General features: G+C 41.9%; 1 long non-coding RNA gene across 1 annotated transcript in view; it reads right to left on the bottom strand.

The window, feature by feature from the left end:
• Window positions 1–6293: 6293 nt before the first annotated feature.
• LOC307203534 overlaps window positions 6294–11410 on the bottom strand; it is a 49428-nt gene continuing 44311 nt past the window's right edge. The window contains exon 3 of the long non-coding RNA XR_013833255.1: window positions 6294–6495. This is a non-coding gene — a long non-coding RNA (uncharacterized lncRNA). The remainder of the gene's footprint in view (window positions 6496–11410) is intronic.

Here is an 11410-nt window from a genome sequence, read left to right as displayed (position 1 = left end):
TGCATTTTGTCTCAGGGGGCTCTAGTTAAATATTTCTCTTGACCTGAGCCCATAAGCAGCTAACACCTGCATAGTCAAGTGTACATATGCAATTGGGGAACAGCTTGCTGTTTCAGAAAATGTTTAGTTAAGAAACTAGAGATTATCTGATTTCACTGTCATGGTTGATAATCAATCATGTTATGAATTATGCTTACTGATTGTTTTATTCATGTATGCATGTGTGTGTGTTTAACTATGTTGAAACAGGAATGTGTCCTATTTCCAGATAGCATTTAGAACAGTTTTCAAAAATTACAACACTTCCAGAAAAGGCAGTGTTTGTGTGTTTGTGAGTTAATACATATGTTTTAACAGCCCAGTTTTAGGACTATACTATCTCTGCTGCTATGGTCCAGGAGCTGCAGGTCATGAATTCTGCACATCATTCATTAATCCAGATCCATAAAAAGAACCTCAGTTTTTTCCTCAGGTGTCCTGATGATTTTTATTGCTGGCCACTGTGAGGAGCAGGCTAAAGAGGCAGGAGCCAGATCTAATGCAGGGTAGACACATCATCCAGAAGAGGAACTGCATTGCGAAAGAGAGAGAAGACACAGGTGTATATAAAATTTACATATATATTTATATGTATAAATGTAAATTTAGAAAGAATTACAATAATCTAGACAGAAATGCAATACATCTCACTATAGTGGAGATGGCCCAGTGACACATGGGCCTCCGAAATCTGGTGTTCAGGTGCTCAGTGTGGGTGGGAAACCTTGGGCCCCCTCTTGATTTCCCTTCTTAGGGTTCCTTATCTTTAAACCGGACTTGGCCAGGGCAGCCTTTCAAACAGAGGACACCTTCAAATTGAGGACTGTCTTCTGTAAAATAGGACACATGGTCGCCCTCATCCGGTGTTCGTCAACCTTTGATTTCCAGATATTGTTGGATTACAACTCCCTTAATCCATAATCATTGTCTAAGATGGCTAGGGAAGATGGAAGTTGCAATTCAGCAGCATCTGGGGCCTCAAGGCTGAAGAAAACTGCCCAAGATCTGATACTGGGTCCACATACGCAGTAGAATGTAGTGGTATAATCCAGAGGTCATAGAGGACTGTACCATTTCAGAGTGCAAGTGAGGAATGAATAGTATGTGGCTTTATGTTAAGTGAAAGATCACATAAAATGTGAAAATTAACAGGTAAGGAAATGTCGGGAAGATGGAACAAAGTGCTGTCTGAATGCAGCCATTGCCTACTACTTGATTGGCCAGAGAACAAGGAGGTGTGTGAATGTGTCCCTTTGTGCAATTAAAATGTAGTCTACTGTACAAAGCTAAGACACATCCATTGCTCTCCCCACCCACCACTGGTATTTGGACCCTGACTAGTCCCCAGTGATGGAATATGGACATTGGGGTGGAAAAATGTTCCCTGCCCCTATTGTAGATGGCCTGACTTGGTATAATCAGGCGCCTTCCTGTGTTCCTAAAGTATAGCAGGCAGTACATCAAGCTCTGTTGAACAGACACGGGAAGAATGCCAAGCTTCTCATATTTATACGAGCCATTGCCAAACTGGAGGCTTCCTTCGTTCTGCCCATCACAGTGGCCAATGCTACGCAAACTTTCTTGGGAGACAGATGGCTGCTAACAATCCCTAGAAGACCCTTGTGTGATCTAGCATGAGCAACCCTTTAACACAACCTAAGTGATCAAGCTTTGGGAATATGTTTTGGGAGAACAACCTCGGCAGCGCAATTTAGATTGGGTATATATGCACATATATATCTTCATTTCATTGAGAGTAATCATCCACACAAACCCCACAAAAATCCTTTTATTGGCAGGGTGTCACTGCTTCTGGAGAACATCTTTTTCTGACGAACCTATTAAGTTCCATGAGAAACATGCAGTCCCATGAGAAAGACAGAGTATTTCTGTGGGAAACTCCAGGAGTGGTAGGACATGAAATCCTGGGAGACTGAGCAACTGGAACCCAACACGAAAAGTGTTCTTGTTTTTCTTATTCCTATGGGAGGGGGGAGAGATGCAGGGGTACACACACACATACACACACACACACACACACACACTATCAGGATCAAAGGATGTAAAGCAGTAAACCCAGGTTTTGATGAAATTAACACGGTGCGAATCTTCAATATTTTCTTTCTCTTTTAAAGAAAACACACTCGGTTTTATATAGATCCTCAGATTCCCCATAACTTCCAGTTGTTGGTTTATGATCTTGAAACCATTTTTAAAATTGACTTGAACCTTAACTACATCCCCCTCCTTTCCCCTCCCTTCCACCTCATCTTGTACAAGGCAGGTTTTACAGATGCCATCTTAAAAATCAATTCAAAGAACAGCCATAAACTTGAAAGCTTCCCATTTGAAGTGTATAAGGCACAATGCAATTTTGTTTAATTTTAATTGACAGAGATGTCAGCCTAAGAGAATATTTGAGAATATTAGCCTGAACAGTAAACTCGAGCTTTGACACTTTTATGATATAATGATATAATTCTCTGGGGGAAAGGAGGAGAGGGGGGGAACCCTCTTCCACTGTCAGATTTTACACAAAAGCTGTACGTGTATTCTTTTTCCTTGGTGGAAGAATGACGAATGTATTACTAATTATGCAATTACTTTATTGCACAGAGCCTGTAATAAAATCTTTGACGTATATTCAGCAAAAAACCTGGTTTAATGGAAGTCAGGATTTTTATTATTATTATTTTAGTTCAACTTCTCAGTAAGAGTAGCATTTAAAGTATGCCTTATATGGAATCAGACCAATTGGTCCATCTAACTCATGACTGTCGATGCTGACTGCCAGCGGCTTTCTAAGATTTCAGAAGGAGACATTCCCAGGCCTATCCATGGATGCTGTGGAACTGGACCTGATACCTTCTAGATGCAAAGCAGATGCTCTACCACTAAGCCCTTCCCCACAAAGTACGTTTTAAGAACTCTAGAAATGAACAATGCCACAGGTCAAGCCTGTCTCAGAACAACATCCTTTGAATACAAGGTCATGCTCTCTAATACCATAGGTGTGATTACTTCCTGGCTCAAATTAACCCTCAAATTTGAGCCCCCTTCTTAAAATTTAAGCCGATACAGTGGTACCTTGGGTTAAGAACTTAATTCATTCTGGAGTTCTGTTCCTAACCTGAAACTGTTCTTAACCTGAGGTACCACTTTAGCTAATGGGGCCTCCTGCACTGCTGCACTGCCACCGCACAATTTCTGTTCTCATCCTGAAGCAAAGTTCTTAACCCGAGGTGCTATTTCTGGGTTAGCGGAGTCTGTAACCTGAAGCATCTGTAACCTGAGGTACCACTGTATAATGTAAAGGGTAAAGGACTCCTGGACGGTTAAGTCCAGTCCATCTTGGCTATGGGTTGTGGCGCTCATCTCCACTTTGAGGCCGAGGGAGCCAGTGTTTGTCTTCAGATAGCTTTCCAGGTCATGTGGCCAGCATGACTAAACCGCTTCTGGTGCAATGGAACACCGTGATGGAAACCAGAGCGATACCTATTTATCTACTCACACTGGGAAGCTTTCAAACTGATAGGTTGGCAGGAGCTGGGACAGAGCAACAGGAGCTCACCCCATCATGCAGATTCGAACCGCTGACCTTACAATCAGCAAGCCCAAGAGGATCAGTGGTTTAGACCATAGCGCCACCCATGTCCCAATGTAATATGGTAGGCTAAAGTGTAGACTCTGAGCCAGGAAGTCTCTGTTTGAAATCTCACCTCAGTTAATGATTTCTTACCCTCAACTTACATCAGCAATATACCACTAACCCTATGCTACAGAGTTTTGCAAAGATTATTGTGATGATGTACAAGCAACGTCTTGGACACTATATAACAACTTTTCCTTTCCTTCTGACAGGGTAATAGTAAGGCTATATTGAGATAATGTGCATGTAACATTTTTAATATTCTAATATGCTGCAAATGCTTCTACTCCTCCTTCAATATGACTATTCATGCTTAGTTTTCGTATGCAAGCATTAAGTTATCTCCTTTCCTTCCTACTGGAATGGCCCCACATTTTCAGATAACCCCCGGGCCACTAAATTGATGCTTTCTCAGGATTGAATGACACAGTCCTTACACCAGAATCTGTCACCTTATGCCAACATTAGGAGACTTTTGAACTGCAGTACCTCCTCATGGAACACCCTTAAGAGGACCCTTAGCCATGACCCTAGGATAAGTCCAAAAAATAATAATACAGCTGTTATTATTTAAACTGCTAGTTTGAAGCTGGAACCATATCAAAGAAAATGAAAGATGTGCCCAGCCTCTGCCTGTTTATGTTTCCTAATATTGCTAAACTGTTTCCTAGTTATGCTAAAAATTACTATTGTTATACAAACAACAGTAAACTTGAAAGCCCCATTATCACTTCATTCATTTGGCAGAGCAAGGAGGGTCTATCCATATAAGGGCAGGGCAGTTTAAAATCTCCCCTCTTAGCTTGTTTCAGTCATATGTACATTTACAGTGAGTGATAAAGTTATGACTATCTTAAATTCATATTTAGTGTCTACCTCTTTGTTTTCTCATCACTGTGACTATCTAGTGAAGAAGTGCACATTAATGGTAATGATAGCAGCAGAAGCAGCAGAATTTCCTTGCTAGATCAGTTCAAGGACTATCCACAGTTTCAGGCAACCCTACTTGGAGATGCCAGGGATCAAACTGGGGACCTTCTGCATGCAAATCAGATGCTCTACCAACCACTGAGCCATGGTCCATCCTTAGCTGCAGCCAATACCTTTTGTTGTTGTTGTTGTTTAGTCGTTTAGTCTTGCCCGACTCTTCGTGACCCCATGGACCAGAGCATGCCAGGCACTCCTGTCTTCCACTGCCTCCCACAGTTTGGTCAAACTCATGCTGATAGCTTCGAGAACACTATCCAACCATCTCGTCCTCTGTTGTCCCCTTCTCCTTGTGGCCTCCATCTTTCCCAACATCAGGGTCTTTTCCAGGGAGTCTTCTCTTCTCATGAGGTGGCCAAAGTACTGGAGCCTCAGCTTCACAATCTGTCCTTCCAGTGAGCACTCAGGGCTGATTTCCTTAAGAATGGATAGGTTTGATCTTCTTGCAGTCCATGGGACTTTCAAGAGTCTCCTCCAGCACCATAATTCAAAAGCATTAATTCTTTAGCGATCAGCCTTCTTTATGGTCCAGCTTTCACTTCCATACATCACTACTGGGAAAACCATAGCTTTTACTATACAGACCTTTGTTGGCAAGGTGTTCTAGCCAATCCCTAGTTCATGGCAAAGGTTTGCACATTTTTGTTAGCCAAGTTCACACATTCTATTTGTAGGCATATGCTTCAAATGTTTTAGGTGCACACCTGGGGGAATAAGGATGTAATAATGTGTGAAGAGGCTATTAAAAACAAATATTAAGAACCTAAGAAGAGCCTGCTGGATCAGACCAATGGCCTATCTAGCCTTACATCCTCTTCTCACAGAGATCAACCAGATGCCTGTGGGAAGCCAGCAAGCGACAATAGCACCCTTTTCCACCAGAGTGTGATAGCTCTCTCTTCCACGAACTTGTCCAATCCTCTTTTAAAATTACCTGGGTTGATGTCTATCGCTGCCTCCTGTGGCAGCGTGTACCATAATTAACTAGGCACTGCGTGAAGAAGGACTTTAGTTTACTTTTGGATTAATTGCTTTCCTAAAAGAAAAAAAGAAAAGAAAAGAGAGTTTTGTCTTGGACTAACTAACTAACTAACTAACTAACTGGTAGCTCTGAGACAGAATGGCTGATGTGGTACCAGGGACAGCACTGATTTTAGCACCACTGAACCAAATTTGTCATTTAAGAAAACTCCTGTTCCCTTTATTGAGTTCCACTGTAGCAAACAATTTCTGTCTGCATCCCTTGTGTGTCCTTTTGGTTTATTATCTTTCCCTATGACTTCAGCATCCACAATCAGTTCTGTGAGGAGCCTAATTTTCACTCACCGCTTAGAGGGGAGACAATGAGGCCTTCAACCTCCCCCCCCCTTCCTGCAACCCCTCACCCACCCACCCATTCAACCCCTCCCTGGCTGCACAGCCGCTGCCCTCCCCTCTCCTTCCCTCTTTCGTCTCTTTTCTCCGAATGTTCTTATCAAATGAAGAATTGTGGATAAGGGTTAGGTGCGGATAAATATGAGTGTAGCACTCCCAGAAAAGGTCGTGATCTCCCCATAAGGTGCTTCTTGTTATTCCTGACCTTCAGATTTTCATCATCAGCCCGCCTGACAACTTAATAATGCAGAGGTTCAGGATTCATTTCTCCCCTCTGAGAGAGCCAGTATGGGACGCCCTTTTCCCTGATTATTTCGCTGCTCTCCGGGCTGCCCTTTATAAGCCAACCAGAACTCCATCAATCACGCGCTCCTCTCCTTGCCTCCTCAGCCTGCAGTCCTGGAAGCTGCAGCAGTGTCCCCTTTTGTCTGTTGCCAGAACATGCCCTAGAAGAACAACAGGGAAGAAATAACTAAACTAAAGAGAGAGAGAGAGAGAAATCCTCTGTGCCACGCTAACAAAAGCGAGGGATGTATAAAACATGCATCCATTTCAATTATTCAGAACCGTCTCCTCCCCCTGCCCCACAATAATAAATAAAAGAAATGCATGATTTGAATGATCAGGTAATTTTTGGAAGCAGGGTTCAGAATGCACCAAAATATTTGACATTAAAACCAAAACTTTATATATTTCCTCTCATCCCAGCAACTGGAAATACCCATCATGCTCTGTTTTCAATGTAAACACTCACCTAATTTTTTTTAAAAAAATTTATAACAGAAGAAGGTACAAAATAACATCAGCTTATATTAACAATTAGAATAATCCATCAGCCCTAAATTTATCTCATATATTAATATACACCATCCATATTTCCTAAAAGATAGCCAAATGAGATGGGTGATTGTAAGATATATGAACAAATGCAATAATGACAAGTAAGACCACTGAGGAACAGATGATGAGAGTTCCAACTTGAAGTATAAGTCTCTTTGCAATTGTAAGGGCTTATAGGGTCCACTTTTGTTTTCTATCCATTAGTCTCCACATTACAGGAATACAATTTAAAAGTGTGTGAATCTTCCTGAATTTCAGGGATTTCTCCTGCAAAAAACAAACAATATGAACAGCAATGTGTGACCAAAAAAGAAGACACCACAAAACACACTCACCTCACAGTCCTCAAAAAGGCATTAACAACATTAGGTTGCCCGCATCTCTCTGATCTGACAAATTCCTTCCTATGACAACTCTGTGGAGTTGCCTGATATAATATTGTTATGAGTTGGAGGGGTCAGTCTGGACAACGCTCATGGTCCCTTTGACACTTGTGACCCTGTGACTGCAAGGTTAGGCTCTACAAGAGGAAACCCAGCAAACTGGTCACACTAGTTCCTTTATTAAGGTAATAGTCACCTGGTCAGTTAAGTACGGCCATCCGTATGTGCTAGGAGGTTGCCACAGATAGGGTTGCCATAGTTCAAAAAGTGAAAATCTGGACAGAAAAGTTGTTGAGCTTTTTTGTTGTTAAATAATAATTTAAAAAACTAGGTGAGTGTTTACCTTGAAAACAGAGTATTTTCCTGGACATTTCAGTGATTTCCGTGCAGACACTGTTTCCGACGGCCAATTACCAACTATGTCTGGGAAATTTCGGATGTATGGCAACCCTCACCTAGCTAGATTCCATGTCATCCTAGTAGGGGGAAGAATAAGCTAAGGGCCGTGTTTGTATGAAAGCTTTTGGCTGGGGCTGAAAGCTAGAGACATAGAGATATGCCTTGCTCTGTGCTAGACCCCAAAGCTGCGGCTTAGGGCTTCTCTGGAAACCTTATAGAGAAGCAAGATCTTTTGGAGTGCAAATGCTGTGAGTCCCTCCATCAGGTTGCATATATGTGTAAATAAAACCATATGCCCTAAAGAAACCACAGTGTCCGTCAACCTTCATTTCAAGAAGACTGTAATATGGGTTAGTCACTTGGGGTGTGTACATCTGGCCCGATCACCTCTGCTTCCATTGCCTCCATCTTTTACCTCCCTCTCCCTGCATCTTTTGCAAACAGAAAATTATTCCTCTTCTTACTGGCACTAACTGCCTTGATGTCATCACAATTACAGAAGCCAGCTTCTTGACACAGTGAAATCTGATACTTGGTGAGCATTTCCAAATATGTCCAAAAACAGTTGACAATCTATTGAAAAGACCACTTTGCCATCCTATTTTAAAAAACTGTTTTCCTGTTTGTGTTAAAAAAATATATGTGTGGTCTACTAGTCTTAAAAATGGAATAATTATAATAATATAAAACAACAACAACAACACTAATAATAATAATAATAATAATAATAATAATAATAATAATAATTTATTATTGAGACCCTGCCCACCACCCTTCCCCAGTCTGAGTGGCTCCCAACTGAATATTAAAAACACAATACAGCGTGATATTTACAGTCTTTATTACATATGTACAAAGAGCAGCTGCAGTTCAAAATCATGCATCCAAACCCATCGAGTCAGATTCGGGGAGTGGCTTCCTTTGATTTTGGCACCAACCAAGTAGGTGTGGAAGCCTCGCAATACGTCTTTGCTCTTTACATTTCATTTCCCTCCTTGCCTGTGCTGGTGTGAAAGCCCCCCTCGCCTTTTCTGAGTCTGAACTTCCTCCTACTGGCTCTGGTGGGTTGTAGGGCTCTTCACCATCCCTGACCCCCTGCTCCTCCTGACTATGCCCCGCCCCCTGTTTCGTGTGTCAGCTCTCTGTCTTTCTCTTCTTCCAGTTCCTGCTCAGAAACCTCCCCTACTATTGATGAAACTGCGCATTCTGACTCTTCCCTGACATAAAGATACAGCTGATAGTCAGGGTGGCATGCACAGAATGAATGTATTGAAATCTATGTATGTATGTATGTATGTATGTATGTATTGAATAGTTTTTAGTTTGCACTTAAATAGAAGCGTATCAAGTCACATACAAAATTATAATAATAAAATCAGTATAGCATCAATAATTCCCCAGTCTCTGTTCTTGAGAATTATTGATGCTATACTGATTTTATGACTATAAAATATTATTATTTTCACACAAAGGCATTGTGGATTTTGAAGAGACACGGATTTAGAACGAAAGGGAGAAACAATCTAAGAGAAATACATGTTTGGCATAACCTCATTGTGATCAACTCCTGCCTGGAAACCTATGTCCCCACAGTGGAAGGATGTGTGGATCCAGAATTGGCCTCCACAGTAATTTATGGACACCACCGCCAAGACTGCATTCATGGAAGACTTGGCCATGAGTGATTGCCAAGTAGAGAAGAAGCATCAGTAAAAACATCTTTTAAAACTTCAACAAAGCCTCAGTAAATACTGGCTGGTTAAAAGAGAAATTCATATTGCAATGCAGTTTTCAGAAGACATCTTTTTAAAAAAGCAAGTATAATTACTGATGAACATCTACTGGCACTAAAGGCCTTAGCAATGGCCAACTAAATCTCAGGGATGCAGGGCACCACCAGAAGTACCCCATCAGAGGATCCCAGTGATCAAAGTGGTGCATAAGGGATCAGTTATGCCCATAGTTAGTCATGCCGATTGATTGCTACTTTGACTATGACAGTTGGATACAACCTTCAGAATTTGCCTTAATGAGTCCATATTCTTTTGCCTTTCTATTTCTTTCTGAATTCACTCTTGTCCACTTGGCCACTCATCTCGTCAAACTAGATGGGGCATTCATAAACAGCAACAGATTCTAGTCCCAGCCTTTTGGCAACTCTTCAGTCCTATTAATTTGCCAGGGGTTTGCTGGTGGCTGCCTCCCACTTTGGGCTGAATCAGTGTCCCTAGACCTCAGTAGGCAATTGAAGCAGACTTCAAGTCCATATTTCATAGCAACCATAACCATGTGAAGGTGAACTTTGGACACAAACCCTGAGAAGTACGCAACCCTCCCCTTGCCTTTCCTCCCTACCCGTAACCAGAGTACAAAAGGCAAATGCGCAGACTGGCTCTGATGATTCCTTGGCTGCAATTTTCTCTCGGTGGACTGTTAATTAGATAGAGGGGGGAAATGCAGGTTGTCTTTTGCTGAGCTTTGCCAAGAGAATATGAGAGAATATTCTGGATGCAGACCAAAGGTCTGTGGAAAGATCTAAGGCCTTGCAAATTGAGTTGGCAGGAAGGGATTCTCTTGAGGAGCGAGAAAAACTAGAAAGTTGTCAGTCATCGTAGTAAACACCATATGTTTGTCTTGCAGTACTGGGCAGTGGTAAAGTGGACAGAATCTGAAAGGCTGAGGGATGGAGAGAGAGAGAGAGAGAGAGAGAGAGAGAGAGAGAGAGAGAGAGAGAACCAAGATCTGTGTACACCTGTCTTGCTTCCCACACAAAAGGTAGGGTGACTTCTGTCAAAACACAAGTCATAACTTAGTGAGCCTCTGTGAACTTCCCAGTGTTAACCCAGTGTTAGTTGGTAAAAATGTGAAAATATTTTAGCAACTAACTGCAGATTTTGAAGAGATGCCTCTCTAGAAGAAAAAGCATGAACAACACCAAAACTGTCCTTGATTCCTTAAAGAAGAAGGGTGGGGCAAGAATTAAATCAACAATAACAACAACATCTTCACAACATAGGAACATAAGAAGCTGCCTTATACTGTAGTCAAACACATTGGTCCATCTAACTCAGTATTATCGGCACTGACTGGCAGCAGCTCTCCAGGGTTTCAGTCAAGAGCCTTTGTGGAGATGCCAGGGATTGAACCTGATGCTTTCTACATGGAAGGCAGATGTTCCACCACTGAGCCACAGACTTTCCCTTAAACAACAACCTGTTTGTGGCCTGAGACGCCACTGACATGCAGCCTCAAGAACGCTGCTGAGAAGGCAGTGTGGTCCTTGGGCATGAGCAGGTTTCGCACCTCTGGTTTCAGCTATGCTGCTGCCCCTGAAGTCTATCTCAGGTTGTATATAGTAAATCAACACATGCTGAATATTGCAGAAAACCCTATTGGCATCAGTAGTAAACTGTGAGTTTTCCTGGAGAAAGTGGTGGGGCAGAATAAAAACTTCTCAGACCCGCACCTAGAAATCACAGGATAAATAGAAGCATGGATTAGTCCTCACTGCAAAGCACGGGAACTAAAAAAAAACCCATAGATATACATATATAAAATACACTGGTATTCTGTTAAGAACAGAACAGAAAACACATAGCAAGGCAAAGCTTTGTGAGGGCCCTGATCCAACTCATGGAGGGTATAGGCATTGAGATTTGACTCGGAAAGGGAAGAGACCACCCCCTCAAAAAACCACCTCAATTCATTTAATCATTTCACCTCCACATAAGTCAATACA

This window comes from Podarcis cretensis, assembly GCF_951804945.1.
Source record: "Podarcis cretensis genome assembly, chromosome: 14".
NCBI classification, from domain to species: Eukaryota; Metazoa; Chordata; class Lepidosauria; order Squamata; family Lacertidae; genus Podarcis; species Podarcis cretensis.
Note: the sequence above shows the minus strand (reverse complement) of the source record. Positions and strands in the feature narration are given on the sequence as shown.